The 18,556-nt window shown below is 40.1% G+C and overlaps 1 pseudogene; it reads left to right on the top strand.

Annotated features, from left to right (window-relative positions):
- The first annotated feature begins 671 nt into the window (after positions 1-671).
- On the top strand, positions 672-14,369 carry LOC134621296 (fatty-acid amide hydrolase 1-like; annotated as a pseudogene).
- The last annotated feature ends 4,187 nt before the right edge of the window (positions 14,370-18,556 follow it).

An 18,556-nucleotide genomic window follows, 5' to 3' on the forward strand; every position in this document is an offset into this window, starting at 1 on the left:
AGGCTTTGATTCATTGTGAAGTTATTAAAGTTTAAATTGTGTAACAGATACATATATAAAATAAAAAAATATGAAATGTTGATTTGAAAACATTAAAAACATTAAATAACACCAGCTACAGTAGTGGTGGTTTGTTGTTCAGGAGAACAGTTTCCAGTATGTTGGCTGATCAATTTTTTGCGTTTAAAAATAATCGTTGCGCTGATTTAACGCTTTACAAGAAGTGTTTTTCATTATTATTTTGTATTCATATTTACATACACTTTTTATATTGTTTATTGTGTTGTTGGACTAGAAATCTTTTAAGTCAACAGTGATAAAAATTTAATGGGATTTAGTTGCATTCAATTTGTTTGTAAGCAAAATGTTAAAACGTAAGTTACCACAAATTGTATTTTAATTTAGCTGAACAATAAATGTTTATGTCAGTGGATAACCATTTAGTATTTCTCACTCAGAAAAATCAAGCTATTCTTACTGCTGTGTACCCACAATGAAAAAGTGGCTCTAACTCAGCAATCTTAAGTAAGCTGTACTTTTCTTTAAGGCAACGATTTTGCGTAATTTCTTTACATTCTGAGAACTAATTAGATTTTACATTTTAAAATGTTTGTTATTATTGAAATGAATGGCCATGTTGCTGTGCATGTAGATTAGGGAAGCTACGGTACATGCACAACACGCCCACACCTAAAGACAAGCCTGTCGTCGTGTTTAAACACCTGACTGTTAGGTCCACTTGGATTTTTGCATTTTGTAGCCCCAGGACAAAGACGAAAACCACGCAGAACACTGAACTGTTTATTAAGAGAGTGAAGATGGACAACTGGACAGCGGCTCTGCTCACTGGTGTTGCCTGCATTGTGGGATACCTGGTTGTGCGGGTGAAAAAGATCAACAGCCTCCGACAGGCGGAGGAAAAGATCAAGAGAGCCAGAAACAGGAGAGATGAGAGCTTGCAGCGGGCAGAGCAGGCGGTGCTCCGGTATAAACAGTCGGTGAGCTTTGAGCTGTTTAACTTTCTCTTTACAGAGAAATCTCAGCTAATTATGTGCTTTTAGTTCATGAATATCAATTTACTGGTACTTTGCAATGTCTACATGCTTGAGCATGAAAATGAAAGTTATGACTGTGCAGACCATTTAAGTGCAGTGAACTCATTGCTGTGTTTGAGAAAGTGTGTAAATACGTGGAAAATTGTCAAAGGAAGAATCCTGAATGTGTACATGGATGTGGTTCCGTCTCTTTGTTGCAGCCTTTAAAAGAAATAATAATAACATAATGATTCTGTGTGGGTCTGTGTCTCCTAGCATCCGACAACTGACTCTGCTTTGATCCTGACGCTCTCCCTGTCTGAGCTGACACAGCAGCTGAACAAAGGTTTACTGAACCCCGAGGATGTGTTTTACTCTTACATGGAAAAGGTTCAATATCCAGCATGACACAGATCTTTTATAATAGATAAAATACACCAAAAGCCAATTTTTACAAGTAATCATTTAAATTACTCAGGCTTATCTTAACGTTGTTTATTTTTGGCATTACTCCGACTTATAACTCACTGCTTTTCAGTTCTTTTTACACAGAATTGTGTCTTATTACAGTTAAAGTTTAGACACATTGGATAATAATATTCATATAAGCAACACAGACTGATGTGTCAAGTAGTGTTTGTGTTTCCAACAAGAGTTTAATATTTTACAAAGGTGATGTAATGATGATGATGTTTCCTTTCCAACAGACTCTGGCTGTAAACAAAAAGCTGAACTGCTGCACTGAAATTTTGCTGGAGAGTTTGGACCAGCTGACAACTGTTGGCTCCAACAAGGATGGTCTCTTGTACGGAGTTCCAGTCAGCATCAAAGAAAATCTTGCATTTAAGGTATTACAAAGGTTATCCAATGCAAATCTCAGTTACAGTTAAAGTATTTCCCATCAGTATTTGTAAGTATGGTAGAGTATTCTCGAGCATCATAGCTCAGGTATTTGATGTAACATTATCATCTTCTGTTTTTTCCAACACAAGGGGGCTCCCTGCTTGGTATAGGCACTGATATAGGTGGCAGTATCCTTATTCCTGCGTCCTTCTGTGGAATCTGTGGTTTCAAACCAACTGCAGGTCGGCTCAGGTGGGTCTCATTCAGTCAGTTTTTGGAAATTTATAACACATTGCTGAGTTAAACTTTTATGTTTGTTAACACTTTTGGGTAATGATTAGTTTACAGGGGCTTCGTCCAATTTATCGAGGGCAAAAGTCAGGTAAGAAACGTATCTACTTTACATATAAAGTAAATGTAGTTACATAACCACTGTATAGCAATATTTCACCAACACAAACTGTCTCAAATATTTGAGTCACTGCTTTATATTTTGTATGAAACTAGTGGCGTCATCTGCTGGACCCATGGCAAGAGATGTGGACAGCCTGGCTCTGTGCATGCAGGCACTTCTTTGTGACCACATGTTTTCTTTGGACCCCACTGTTCCACCATTACCTTTTAACATGGAGGTGTGTCCTGTACTGTGGGACTCGTATCATCTGTTAATGATTATTCTTTTGGTTAAAAACTACAAATTAAGCCGATACATAGTTGTCCTAATGCTTCACTTTATATTACTCTTACCTCAACTGTTATTAATGTCCTGAGATACAGAATTAACTTTACAGGCTGTAATCTTAAGCTTTGCAAACTGATTATGTTTAATTGACTCAGGAAGTAAAAATGATTGACCCTTAGATATAAAGAAGCTCCAGACCTCTAAGGATTGGTTATGTGGAGAGCGATGGCTACACGCATCCATCTCCAAGCATGGCCCGAGGCGTCAGAGAGGTCAAAGCTCTGCTAGAGCAAGCAGGGCACACTGTAAGACGTCACCACACACACTATGATCACTGTCAAGCCACGTATGTGATATGAGTCATAGGTCCTCAATGTTGTTATTTGTGTCTTTAGCTCGTCCCTTACTGTCCATTGAAGATGGATCAAATTATCCCTGAGCTTTTGATAAAGGGCTTATTTGCAGATGGAGCTACCACCCTGCTACAAAAACTGTGAGTTGTTCCATTAAATAAGTCAGTTAGTACCATTTGTTTTCTAAACTTAAATCATCTAACATTTAGAGATTTTGTTTCTTTTTAGTGCTAACCACTAAACATCATCATGCTGCCATTGTCTTTATGAACAACATGGGGTTGTGGTTCTTTTTGAAACCATTACAGTAATTCTCAGTTCAGTGTCTCTGAACAGACTGTTTTCTTGTGTGCCAATGATCTCTTTCATTTTAGGAAAGGGGGACCTGTGGACCCTTGTCTGGAGCCTCAGGTTTTTCCTTACGGCTTTCCCAAGTGGTTGAAGAAAACCATTTCATTCTTGCTCAAACCCGTGGTGAGTCCTCTAATTCTGTGACAGGAACATATAAATTTAGAGATTGGTTTGAAAATTAATTTTACACCTCAGTTTGTCTTCTTCTTTTGGGCAGTTTCCTCGTGTTTCTGCCACCTTTGGTGCTCTTTGTGGAGTTGGGTGAGAAAGTATTCTTGAAATTGTTCATTTGTGCTTGAATCTCAGTTTCTTTGTTACATTTCCATGTGCTAGGAATTATATCCAAACGTTCTGCTTCATTTTTAGATCTGTTCCAGAGCTGTGGAAGCAACATGCTGCTGTTGAGGTACTGTCAGCTGATGATGCATGGTCACGTATGAAAGTCTGAAGGAGAAATTGAGATTTCCTGTGTTTTCTTTAGGACTACATTCATGAGACAATAGCACATTGGAGGAGCTGCAAAATTGATGTGCTGCTGTGTCCTGTGATTGGACCAGCCTACAACTTCTTATACTGTGGCAAAACCTCAAGTATGCCAAACTGTGTATGACAGACAACTTAGTTTTTGTATCTATCACTTTGTTTTTAAAACACTGTAATCTAAGGACTTTAAAGATGTTTAAAGTGTTCACACTTTAAACATTAACATTCAACAACATTTTTAAAGGCTAAGAATGGTGTTTATGTTTCTTTATCAATAATTTATTTTTGTTTTCTACACTTTCAGCTGCTGCCAGCTACACGATACTCTACAATCTCCTTACCTTTCCTGCGGGTGTAGTCACTGTTTCCACAGTGACCGCAAAAGATGAGGAAGAACTCAAACACTATAAGGGCTGTTATCAGGACATGTGGGACAAACTCTTCAAAGAGGTAGGCAACATGTACCAGTGAGATAAGACTGAGTGAGAACATAGAGCCAGATTTACTAACACTTTGTCTCAGGACAGGGTTTTAGCATTAAAAAGGCATAAAGTAGATTTTTGCAAAGAGAGTGCAGTAAGAAGACTGTGGTTAAGAGGTGGAAACTCTGAGCCTTTTGCAACTGTGTATGTCTGGAAGTGAAACTTTTGTCCACTGGTCAGTTTATTTGGAAAACTAAACGAAGATGTGATTAAAAACATACAGATTACCAAGTATGGATGGGAACAGATAAAAATGTAGCTATTCCAAATCCATTATCAATTCTCTTATCTCATTGGCTCCGCTTTGAGAGTCACCAACGTCTCAAAGCAGTATACGAAAGACATTACACTCATGCAAATTAACTGCATGCTGTTTGGTCAAATGCTTGTACATTTCGGGGGCATTACTCAAAGAATGATTAATTAAACATATCACACAGAACACTTCTTAAAAGTAATGCAGTACATTACTTAATTACTCCCAGGTGAAACCAATTCATTACACAACTCATTACATTACTTCTGCATTTTTCCGTGAAATGACCTGAAACACATTGTCTCACAATCACCATTTAACAATATGAACCTGGTGCTACAGTCCCACACGCCAACAAAAATCCCTAAGCTAATGAGGACACATGAAATCTTTGTCTTTGTATTTAGTTATGAGCAGTAAAGACTTTACTGACTTAAGTAGAAGTACAGACACCTGGGTTAGAAACAAAAATGCTCCAGTAAAGTTGAAGTACTGAAGCAATTTTTTACTCAAGTACAAGTGAAAAAGTACAGTCTCTGAAATTTTCTCAAACAATGTAAGAAGTGCTCCTTAAAGACAATACTACTAACAATTCTTGTACTAATTTAACTGAACCTTGTGCCATATTAATATAATAATAAAACATTAGCACATAATACAAAATTATTCAAATTTAAATTCCAATTCTAATGAATGTACTTAGCTTGAATCTGTTATGTTGGACTGTGATGAAGGTCTTCTTCATTCCTTAACCATGTAAACATAGACAAGTGATTTTAATACTTATATTAAAAGAAGGGCACAAAGAAGGGTTTTGCTGATGCAGTTTAATGTCTGTCTAGGAAAAGAAATTTCAATTAGTATGAAAAGTTTGGTTAAGCTGGTGGAAAACGTTACTTTAACACTTACCTGATGTATAACCTAATGGGTAGGAGAGACTAAGTTAGTATCGTGATGACAGGATTGTCTTACCTGTGTTTTCTCTTGATGGTGTGCCAGCCAAAGGAGTCCACAGGCATCTGGAGTGGCCTTAATAAATTAGTTAATAAATTAGTTTATTATAGATTGTAGTCGATAGGCCAAGCAGGAAATATTTTTATGTCATAATTGTAATTATGGTAATTATGTCTACTGTATTCATTTGATGTTCATAAAGGTTATTAGATAAGATGTGATGATGATGATGATAATGAGATAGCCTTTATTTGTCAGTTGCAGTTGCCCACACTGGGATGACAGAGCTTGCCGACCGTACATACACAAACATCACATTGGGGAAACAGGTCAGGTTAGGTAGCAAGGGAAAAAAAACATTGAAATGTGTAACACATAAGGATAATCCAGGAATGCACAGATATCAACACACCATAACACAATAAAACACAGACAAGCAACATGGGAGAAAATTCCAGTGTGTACAGCTGATCTGGGACCGCTGCAATCTTTGATTGCACCTCCAGCTGATCTGTCGTCCGCATCGGATGGGAGGAAAGCATGGGAGGAGGCGTTGGATTTGGGGGAGGGAGGGTGATAGTGAGGGCGTATCAGTATCGGTGTACATGTTTTGTGTGTGTGTGTGTATCCCGTGTTCAGCTGAGAGAAAATGTCACCATGCCCGGTTAAGCGAAGGTCAACAGTCTCCAGTGGACCAAGGTGGCCTTGAAGGAGGTATAAAGAGTTCTGACAACCATCCTGTAATCACGGAGAATGTTTGTTGTTCCAGTCAGCTTCGACCTTGGCAGGCCTTCAGCTGGCGCCAGTGGGATAGCCGCATGAGTGAAGATGGTGAATGTTTGGGTTTAGTTAGAACAACTGTATCCAGTTTTTACAGTTGGTCTAATGTCCGTCACTGGTCACCAATTCTGTCAATTCCCGTTGTTCCTCTCCAAGATGTTATCCATATTGCAGAGCCATGAGCTTCTCCAAGATCTTATCCATATTACGTTCAAAACACAGTCTGAGTACTCACAGCCCTGCCAATCGTCTATCATGTCGGCCAGCCTTATGGGATTTTGAACAGCTGTAGCCACTTCTTGTTCTTTGATAAGCCAGGTCCGAGCCAGCTCCAATCAGCCAGAACTCTGTTATTGTGGTTCCAAATTGGTAGATGTCGTTCAATATCCTCCATTGAGAGTGTCGCCAGACACATGACGCAACAGACCATTGAGTATCCAGCACCAAACGTCTCTGCAGGACAATTGGGCTCTCCCAAGCCCAGCAGGGTGTCAATTCCGTTACGGAACCAGTTGATTAAATCCATAGTTCTTTAGGTTTTAGAGAACAAGACTGAGCCTCCCTGCTGCTGCGGAGCCTGGGGCGGTCTGCTTGCCTCCACCCCGGGGGAAAGGGTAACATCTCTTGGGTCTGGGTGCCGTTTCCCCCTCTGGGGGCGAGGGTACCTGGACCCGGGGTATAGAGTATGTTTGGGGAGTGTGATTGTGTGTACATGTCTATTTATGTCTATCCTTACGTTGGGTGAGTGCTGAGTGTTTGTATATTCAATTCAATTCAATTTTATTTATATAGCGCCAAATCACAACAAAAGTCGCCTCAAGGCGCTTTATATTGTACAGTAGATAGCACAATATTAAATACAGAGAAAAACCCAACAATCATATCATATGACCCCCTATGAGCAAGCACTTTGGCGACAGTGGGAAGGAAAAACTCCCTTTTAACAGGAAGAAACCTCCGGCAGAACCAGGCTCAGGGAGGGGCGGGGCCATCTGCTGCGACCGGTTGGGGTGAAAGAAGGAAAACAGGATAAAGACATGCTGTGGAAGAGAGACAGAGATTAATAACAGATATGATTCGATGCAGAGAGGTCTATTAACACATAGTGAGTGAGAAGGTGACTGGAAAGGAAAAACTCGATGCATCATGGGAATCCCCGGCAGCCTACGTCTATTGCAGCATAACTAAGGGAGGATTCAGGGTCACCTGGTCCAGCCCTAACTATATGCTTTAGCAAAAAGGAAAGTTTTAAGCCTAATCTTGAAAGTAGAGATAGTGTCTGTCTCCCGAATCCAAACTGGAAGCTGGTTCCACAGAAGAGGGGCCTGAAAACTGAAGGCTCTCCCTCCCATTCTACTTTTAAATACCCTAGGGACAACAAGTAGGCCTGCAGAGCGAGAGCGAAGTGCTCTAATAGGGTGATATGGTACTACAAGGTCATTAAGATAAGATGGGGCCTAATTATTTAAGACCTTGTAAGTGAGGAGCAGGATTTTGAATTCAATTCTGGATTTAACAGGAAGCCAATGAAGGGAAGCCAAAACAGGAGAAATATGCTCTCTCTTCCTAGTCCCTGTCAGGACTCTTGCTGCAGCATTTTGGATTAACTGAAGGCTTTTCAGAGAGTTTTTAGGACATCCTGATAATAAAGAATTACAGTAGTCCAGCCTGGAAGTAATGAAGGCATGAACTAGTTTTTCAGCATCACTCTGAGACAGGATATTTCTAATTTTAGAGATGTTGCGCAAATGGAAGAAAGCAGTCTTACATATTTGTTTAATATGTGCCTTGAAGGACATGTCCTGGTCAAAAATGACTCCAAGGTTCCTCACAGCATTACTGGAGGCCAAGGTAATGCCATCCAGAGTAAGAATCTGGTTAGATACCATATTTCTAAGATTTTCAGGGCCGAGTACAATAACCTCAGTTTTATCTGAATTAAGAAGCAGAAAGTTAGCGGCCATCCAGGTCTTTATGTCTTTAAGACATTCCTGCAGTTTAACTAATTGGTGTGTGTTACCTGGCTTCATGGATAGATAGAGCTGCGTGTCATCTGCATAGCAGTGAAAATGTATGCTATGTCTTCTAATGATGCTACCTAGGGGAAGCATGTATAATGTAAATAGAATTGGTCCTAGCACTGAACCCTGTGGAACTCCATAATAGACCTTAGTGTGTGAAGAGGACTCTTCATTTACTTGAACAAATTGGAGTCTATTAGATAGATATGATACAAACCACTGCAGCGCAGTACCTGTAATACCTACAGCATGTTCCAATCGCTCTAATAGGATATTATGATCAACAGTATCGAACGCTGCACTAAGGTCTAGCAGGACAAGCACAGAGATGAGTCCACTGTCAGAGGCCATAAGAAGATCATTTGTAACCTTCACTAAAGCTGTTTCTGTGCTGTGATGAGCTCTGAAACCTGACTGAAACTCTTCAAATAAGCCATTCCTCTGCAGATGATCTGTTAGCTGTTTGACAACTACTCTTTCAAGGATTTTTGATATGAAAGGAAGGTTGGAGATTGGCCTATAATTAGCTAAGACAGCTGGGTCTAGAGATGCTTTTTAAGTAAGGGTTTAACTACAGCCACCTTGAAGGCCTGTGGTACATAGCCAATTATTAGAGATAGGTTGATTATATTTAAGATTGAAGAATTAATTAATGGCAGGACTTCTTTAAGCAGTGTTGTAGGAATGGGGTCTAAAAGACACGTTGATGGTTTGGAGGAATTAATTATTGAAGTTAACTCAGAAAGATCAATTGGAGAAAAAGAGTCTAACTTAACATCAATGGTACTAAAAGTAGCTGTAGATAATATTACATCTGTGGGATGATTATTGGTAATTTTTTCTCTAATGATAAAAATTTTATTTCTGAAGAAGTTCATGAAGTCATTACTAGTTAACGTTAAAGGGATGGTTGGCTCAGTAGAGCTCTAACTTTTTGTCAGCCTGGCTACAGTGCTGAAGAGAAACCTGGGGTTGTTCTTATTTTCTTCAATCAGTGACGAATAGTAAGATGTTCTGGCTTTGCGGAGGGCTTTCTTATAAATCAGCAAACTATTTCTCCAGGCTAAATGATGATCCTCTAAATTTGTGACACGCCATTTCCTCTCCAGTTTACGAGTTATCTGCTTTAGGCTACGTGTTTGAGAATTATACCACGGAGTCAGGTACTTCTGATTTGAGGCCTTAGTTTTCACAGGAGCTACAGTATCCAGAGTCGTACGAAGTGAGGAGGTAAAATTATTAACAAGATAATCGACCTCTGTTGGAGTAGCGTTCAGATAGCTGCTCTGCTCTATGTTGGTACAGGGCATTGAAGATGATAACAGTGGGTGGATTATATTCTTAAACTTAGTTACAGCACTTTCAGAAAGACATCTACTTTGATAAAGTCTACTCTCCATTGCTGTGTAATCAATCATTGTAAATGTAAATGTTATCAGGAAATGATCAGACAGCAGAGGGTTTTCAGGAAACACTGTTAAATGTTCAGTTTCTATGCCATATGTTAAAACAAGATCTAGAGTGTGATTAAAGTGGTGGGTGGGTTCTTTTACATTTTGAGAGAAGCCAATTGAGTCTAATAACAGATTAAATGCAATGTTGAGGCTGTCATTTTTAGCATCTACATGGATGTTAAAATCACCCACAATAATTATTTTATCTGAGCTGAGCACTAAATCAGATAAAAAGTCTGAGAAATCAGAGAGAAACTCTGTGTAAGACCCAGGTGGACGATAGATGATAACAAGTAAGACTGGTTTCTGAGTTTTACAGCTGGGTTGGACAAGGCTAAGCATCAGGCTTTCAAATGAATTAAAAGTCTGTCTTGGTCTTTCGTTAATTAATAGACTGGTGTGAAAAATTGCTGCCACACCGCCCCCTCGGCCTGTGCTTCGAGGTTTCTGGTAGTTAGAATGACTCGGGGGTGTTGATTCATTTAAACTAACATAATCATCCTGCTGCAACCAGGTTTCTGTAAGGCAGAGTAAATCGATTTGTTGATCAATTATTAAGTCATGTACTAACAGAGACTTGGAGGAGAGAGACCTAATATTTAATAATCCACATTTCACTGTTTTACTCTTTGGTTCAGATGTGGATTCTGTATTGTTCTTTCTTTGTGATTTTTTATGTTTAAGTTTTTTATTGCTGGTTTTTGGTTTGTTTTTTGTCTTTTTGGGAGCTGACACAGTCTCAATGGAGATGGGTTTTTGGGGGGGTAGCAGGAGGAGAGAAGCTGCAGAGAGGCGTGTAAGACTGCAATATGTGTGCATGAGGGTGGGAATGCATGTTTGTGTCTGTGTGTGCCTGTTTGTCTGTGTCTATATGTCAGGTCGGGTCTTACACTCCACCTCCCTGGGAACTCCCAGGCCCTCCAAAGTGCGGAGGCCTATCTCCCCTCACCACACTCCCTGCTGGTGACTGATGCCCTCAGGGGTTGGTGCATTGGTGGTTCTTGGTGTCCGGGGCTGGGCGCTCAGGTATGCACCAGCTCACTCCCGGTGGCTACTTGGCGGGGCCTGGTGCCTGTCGCTCGGTCAGGCCTCTTCCGGGGCAAAGGGGGCCCTCGGGCCTCCGGCCTCGGGGCCTGCGACTCGGTTCACTCTGGCACAGCTGGCTGCCGGCAGAGCCGGCGGGCACGCCAGTGCAGCCCCCTCTTGCTTCTGCTCTGTGGCTACTGGGTGACCGCTCGTCTGGGGATCTTCTCAGCCCTTCCCAGGAGGGTGGCACGGATGCCCCTCTGGTGGTCCTCCTTGGGCTCTCGCACTCTGGGGCCTCTGGATGTCTGGAGCCTGGATCTCCTCCATGCCTGCTTCATGCCCTGGGGGACGGGGCTATGGCCCTCCACACCCTCTAGCAGACCGTTACATGGGGAAACCTTTTGAATACAAGCGCGCTGATCCACACAGGTGTGCACATGGGTGTTCACTGTTCGTAGACATAAACTACACCTTTCTTAGCTGCTACTTCAAAGCACATTGTGCGCTGTCGGTCCTGCGTGCTGCACAACAACATTCAATATTTAGTATTTACTGCTGTTCACACTTAGCTAGATTAACGTGATGGTGTTGTGTTTAGTATGTTGCTTTGTTGTTTTTTTTTACTTGTTTTCTCTTCTTTCTCTCTCAACAGGTGATCCAGGAGATTTTTTCTCTTTGTCTTTGTAAGTGCCCTTTCTCACTGTCCCTTTTCCCTTCTGTTTTTCTTTTCCTTCCTCTCTTTCTTTCTCCCTTTCCTATCCCCCAGTCATGTCTGTCCCATCTGTAACAACTGAAAATAAAATAAAATAAATAATTACAACAAAGGTCGAGCAAATGGACCAATACGGCAATGCCATGATGATCCATTTGGCAAAATAAATCCATTGGGTATCCTTGTTGGTCTTCAGACAACAATTCTGACGGCTAAAGAACCAAACGGGACAGACAAAAAAAAAAATAAATAAAAGAGAACAAGACTGAGAACATCTTTGAGGGTTAGAGTTAGACGAGACTAGACAAAGACATAGAAGCAGCAGTGGGGAAGATAAGGGAGGGAGAGGGTGAAAGATGCGTCCGCCTCCTCCGAGAGCCAAAGAGAATGTCAGTGTGTAGTTTTGTTTATTATGTAACCCCAGATAATGGTATGGCTTCAGGGCCAGTTGGCAGCAGTTTATAAAGGGCTGCCAGTTAACATCAGAGACTGCTGATGGAACCATGTCCCACCACTGGGCTACATTGTTTTATTTTGTGTTGTGATTTGGTATTTTACTGTTGGTGAATAAACACGCGGTTGGTCTGCACCTCATCTCTGCCTCAAGCCTCCTATTTGAACCCAGCTGCTACAGACCATCCTACCAAGGACACATACAGTGAAAGACAATTTAAAAAAGTAAATAAATAAAATACAAATAACTATTTTCTGGTGCCTACATTGTAGACGGTGACTTTGCCTCCACACCTAAACAGTAAAAAGAGTACAGTCAAGGGTCAACGGGAACTTCAGCGGGTTGAGGAACAATAAGATCTGTGTAGTGGCTCAGCATAGAGAAAACAGTCTTATAATCATTTCTAATGTGAGCTCCAATAAATTTAGCGTATACAGCATTAACTCCAATGCTGTATACGCTGGCCTGCTCCTCTTTGCAGATTTACACAACTGAATTCAACAAGATGTCAGCAGTTTCACCAGCTATCGTGGCTGATTTCCATTTCCTTCAGTGCCACTATACTGTTTATACACTAGATAGTTAGAATTCAGTGAACGAATCTATTCATCAGTGAAGGGGCAGGGACTCAAAGTTAAAAAGGGGCACATTCATCAAGAATCTAATATTGAATCTCATCATATCACTGTCATCAGGTGGGGACAATGCAAAGCAAACGTAGCCTATGTTTGACCTGATGGTACAGTGTTGCTGTTGAGGGGTTGTTGGTGCTCTTGCTGCTGATAGTGCTGGAGGGCAGGGCCGTGTTGATCTGACACTGTAGACATTAAAAAGTCTGTAGGAGAGATGGTAGCAGATTAAACAAGTTTTATGAGATAATAATAAAATGCAAAGATTGGTGACAGTGCTTGAAATCATAAGACATTAAAAAAAACTGAGCGAAATAAACTAGGCTCTGCCTGTGAATCACTCTTTGCCTCTCTTTCTCCTTCCATCTCCTCTTCTGAGCTATCACTCTCCACTTGCTGTCCATCTGAGAACAAGGCACAATTTACTATTGCATTAATCCATTATGTAAATATCCATACTGAACAACTCTTGCACCTAATCCATAATAAAGTAATGGTAGAAAATGTAATAGAACCAAAACATTGCAGGTGTGTTTATTATTGTTGAATTGAATACCTCTGCAATGCAACAACTGGTACATGTGTTCATGTTACCTGTGCTCTTTTTAATCCAGCTGGTGAGGGATCCACTGCCTTTAGCAGCCTCACACAGCTCATTTTGTCACCGTTTCCTCCTCATGTCCTCACAGGGCATGTCTGGACAATGTTTATAATTATGAGTAATAATCTAAAAAAATCTATACACATAAAACACGCACACACATACACACACACATACAGTGGCATTTTATACCCTTTCCAGAATACTGTATATACTATGGCCACAAGTTTGCATCATGGTGTTGATCCAGAATCCTTCCATTATTATTAATTCCTTGTGCTATAATAATAAAGTAATGAGAATGCAAAAATAAAGTAATAAATGTGAAATAATGTATTTATGATGAATCAAATTGTTTGACTATTCACTCTGTGCAGGCAGAAATCTTATTAAATGTTTAAACGGTAGAGATACAATCATTTTACTGCTGTAAAATCAGCATTTTTGTCATATTTGAACTATAAATCTAATATAATCTGTTTCTTAATGTATTTTCTTTAAAACACAGTGTTGTTTGTTTTTTTTGTTTTTTTACATATCTTAATCCATAATTATGTGGATATGCATTTTAGATAGTTTTCAGTGAAATATAAGCCCTCCAGAAAGGCAGGAAAAGCCATGTTACATACTTTAAAATGAAATATGACCCATAACAGTCTTACTCGGTTAACTAGTGGCTAATTACTAGCACCTACAGTATAGCTGTTCGTCTGTCTGCTGCACTGCAGTTTCAATAATTTTCAAAAATATAAAAAATGTCAAATAAAGGCTGCAACATCTCTGACGTGCTCAGTTTGTTCTTCAGCCAGCTGAATGTTTACTTCATGTCATTCCCACATTCCCCGTGTCTTTCAACTGCTTGTATCCAAATTTCTTTAGTGTCAGATATATATTGTGGTTTCTTTAGTTGCACTAAGAAACCATAAGGTGATATCAAAAAGAATCGCAGCTCATAGATATTATTATTGAATATTTTTTTTAATAAAATGCCATTTTGTTTTGTCATTTTGAATGTTATTAAAATATGATCATTACTCTGAAACTTAACTTCAGCTGTATTATTTTTGTGTTCAGGCAGTGACCGGTGGCGAGGGTCTACCTGTGGCGGTTCAGTGTGTTGCTCTGCCGTGGCAGGATGAGCTCTGCCTGCACTTCATGAAGGAAGTGGAACAACTGGCCAAAGAAAGCAAGAAGTAAAGCTGCTTTCTTTCTGAGTCTCACAGGAGAGGCTGCAGACTTCAGAGGAAACAAGTATTGAATCTCGTTCTTTTTATTCTTTTACTGGACAGAGAAGACGCGACTCAGTGTGGTCAAAGCTTTTCAATTATTCTTTTATTTACTCATTTTCGGTAAAGGAGAAGTGCAGGGCTAAGTGTCTGCAGATCTCAAGCATTACAAGCATATCGCCCACGTTATAATCTGCTCGCTCCTCCCCTACTAAACTGTCACTTGTCTGCCCTATAGCTGTTTTTTTTATAATTATATATAATTAACACACTATGATATATACCCCCCAGTATATGTTTCAACAAAGTATTTTATATGAAATTACGTTAAAGAAAATTTGTTTTTACTCTTTCTAGACTTTAAAGTGCACTGATTGCCTGTTGACAGCTCCCTTCTGATAGGTAGCGTTCCCTAACAGCACTCACTGAATTACTTTGAAACTAAAAAATATTTTAATAATCATTGGAAAAAAAACAACAACATATTTTCACGGATGATGATGTTCAATTTCTTCCTCGTGAGCGGTTACTCTTTGGGTTCTGTTTTATACAGAAAACACATAAATAACTGAAAAGTACAATACCACAGTGACCATATGCATGTAGGTGTCACATAAGTCAGAATTTAGTACATGGTACATTTGCTTTTGTTTGTTTGTTTCACTTTTGTTATCATAAGTGATCAAGTTATTGAGTTGGTTCAGGACCGGCACCATATACCTCGCAAATCTCATTATTTTAAAAAAAAAAAAAGAAAAAGAAAAAAGGAGCAAAGGTGTTATCTGTGAGAGCAATGGACCTCTGCTTCCTCTGCTCCATCACTTCTTTTTTTTTCATACCAAGTAAAATAGTAACATGTGTGAGTTCACAATCAGCTAATCTGGTTTAAATTCAAAGATCACAAAAATATATTTCGATAATTGCTCTCAACTGGACCCACTGTCCACCCTGCACATTTCTCTTGATTGTCTAATAACCTTGAAAGACAATATTTGACGACATATGTCAGTCTTATCAGCACAGAATGAAGATTACATCGATAAGTTCAGGCACAAGGAGCTATTCAATGTGCAATGGGTATGGTGAAGTGAAAATTGCACCTTTGAAAAATCAACTTTGCCAATATCTTTGGATCGGAAATGCAAATTTCCCATAATGCCACTGTTCAAATGCTGTTTTTTTTTTTAGAGAGTCTTAGCTTACATGCATGTTTATTTCATATTTTCAGTTGTTACCCTCCACGGCTAAATAAATCGGTTTCAGTAATGTACTGATATACAAGAATGGACATAAGGAGCTTCTCTCAAAGAAAAAACTCAGGTAGATGTTATTTTATATATTATGCTTTGTATGTTGTTCAGTATATTTCTATGCAAAACAAGAGGAATTTCAATACACAGCAGTATATTCACAGTTTAAACCAGATATTTACATACACTTTATGGAAAACACAAGAACATTTTTTTTACTGTACAACATCAATTTAGAGTAAACTTGTTTTGTTTTGGATAAATAAATATGGAAATATCTTTTGAATTAGTTAAATGTCAGAATAAAGAGAGACAGAGCTGTCTATTTTTTATCACTTTCATCAAATTTAGGAGTACAGATACACTAAGTTTATTGTTAATTAATAAGAAAACTCCAGACGATTCCATTCTGAGCTGAAGAAGCTTCTGATAGGTTAGTAGAGTCCATGTGAGTAAATTGGTGGCACACCTGTGGATGTATATAAGGCAAAACACAGAGCCTGTTTCTTTGAAATGGGAAAATCAAGAGATGTCAACCAAAACACCAGGAAAAGAATTTTGGAGATCCATAAGTGTGGCTCAATTTGAATACAATTTGGTGCCATTTACAATTAAGAAATACAGATAGTTTCTCTCTTTACTCTTAAAGTTAACAAATATGTTTTTTATATTTATCAATCTAAAAAAATAAACATTTAGTCTGATTTGATGTTACAATTAAAAAAGTGTTTGTGTTTTGATCTGAAGAGTTTGTAAATATCTGGTTTCCACTGTATATTTGATGATTGTCAGCACAAAGAGGGAGAGAGAGGAGCAGAGAGGGAGAGAGAGGAACAGAGAGGGGGAGAGAGGAGCAGAGAGGGGGAGAGAGGAGCAGAGAGGGAGAGAGAGGAACAGAGAGGGGGAGAGAGGAGCAGAGAGGGGGAGAGAGGAGCAGAGAGGGAGAGAGGAGCAGAGAGGGAGAGAGAGGAACAGAGAGGGGGAGAGAGGAGCAGAGAGGGGGAGAGAGGAGCAGAGGCGGGAGAGAGGAGCAGAGAGGGGGAGAGAGGAGCAGAGGCGGGAGAGAGGAGCAGAGAGGGGGAGAGAGGAGCAGAGAGGGGGAGAGAGGAGCAGAGGCGGGAGAGAGGAGCAGAGAGGGGGAGAGGAACAGAGAGGGGGAGAGAGGAGCAGAGAGGGGGAGAGAGGAGCAGAGGCGGGAGAGAGGAGCAGAGAGGGAGAGAGAGGAACAGAGAGGGGGAGAGAGGAGCAGAGAGGGGGAGAGAGGAGCAGAGGCGGGAGAGAGGAGCAGAGAGGGGGAGAGAGGAGCAGAGGCGGGAGAGAGGAGCAGAGAGGGGGAGAGAGGAGCAGAGAGGGGGAGAGAGGAGCAGAGGCGGGAGAGAGGAGCAGAGAGGGGGAGAGGAACAGAGAGGGGGAGAGAGGAGCAGAGAGGGGGAGAGAGGAGCAGAGGCGGGAGAGAGGAGCAGAGGCGGGAGAGAGGAGCAGAGAGGGGGAGAGAGGAGCAGAGGCGGGAGAGAGGAGCAGAGGCGGGAGAGAGGAGCAGAGAGGGGGAGAGGAACAGAGAGGGGGAGAGAGGAGCAGAGGGGTGAGAGAGGAACAGAGAGGGAGAGAGAGGAGCAGAGAGGGAGAGAGAGGAGCAGAGAGGGAGAGAGAGAATGAGGACAGAACAGAGATGGAACAAGAGCAGGTGAGACACACATGTTAGTCAAATATTTGTTTACCAAAAGTATCACCGTATCAGAGGTACTCATGTATCTCGTACCTAGTGTTTCTTTTTAGGTTTGTTATTTTTCAAATTCTACATTTATTAAGTTTTGCAGCTTGTTTGCACAACAAGGCTAAATAATTATATAAACTTTTCTCAGTCTAAATAGTGTACTTTGGTAGAATTAAAAAATAAGTGTAGTGCAGGTCTATGATGATTTTAGTGCTACTATCATCTAGTTCTGATTCTGGTTCTGTCTTGGTTAAGTCCTAAGTAGTCCTGATTTTGAACTGTTGTAGTCCTGTTTTAATTCCGGATCAGTTCTGGGTCTGGTTGAATTGGGGTTTAGTCCTCGTGTCTTGATACAGCCCCGACTTTGTTCTGCCTTGCTGCTTAATTAAAAAACTCGTTTAAGGTGTCCTGCACATGTGATACATATTTTTCCCTATATGAAGTCATTCTTTTTTGAACAAAACTCAAAACAGAGCGGATTAATCTTTCAGTCATTTCTAAACCCCCCCCCCCCCCCCCCCCCCCCCAAAAAAAAACCAACAAAAAAACAAAAAAAAACAAAACCCCACATGCATACTACCCTTTAGGGCTAAGCCCCGGGTGTTTCAAATGTCTGGCTCCGCCTCTGCCACTGTTCAGAAGAGAAACAAGAGCTCCGACTTGTTGTACCGATGCTTATTTAGGTGTTTCGACTGTCTCTGTGTTCCAACTCCACACACACAAACGCCTGAGTTCTCACGCTACAGTAAATGTTTAGACGATACCCAAAAGGAATTGCAGGGTTTCAGGGATTTGATTGCGTTTCTACTCAGAGGTCGGTCCATGGTAGAAACAATAACCAAACACAGTAATGCAAATAAATAAATACATTTTATATTGATCTTTTCAGTAATGTAACTTACAATACAAAGTTATGTGACGCTTAAACTTAATCTGAGGCTTTGTTTTATTTTAAAGTTATTAATATTTTAAATTGTGTAGCAAATGAATATCTAATTTTAATTTGATAACATTTAACACATTATTACATTACACCAGCTACGGTAGTGACAATATATTTCTATATTGTTTAGCAGAACAATGTCCAGTACGTTCGCTGACATAATTTGTTGCATTTGAAAAACAAGCAAACTTTGGACTGATTCAACTGCATTACAACAAGTTTTAAATTATTATTTTGTTTATTGATTAAGTTTTGTTGTACTAGAAATCGCTAAAGTCCAACAATTATAAATTAAATGGGATTTAGCG

Source organism: Pelmatolapia mariae, linkage group LG23, assembly GCF_036321145.2.
Source record: "Pelmatolapia mariae isolate MD_Pm_ZW linkage group LG23, Pm_UMD_F_2, whole genome shotgun sequence".
Lineage (NCBI taxonomy): Eukaryota > Metazoa > Chordata > Actinopteri > Cichliformes > Cichlidae > Pelmatolapia > Pelmatolapia mariae.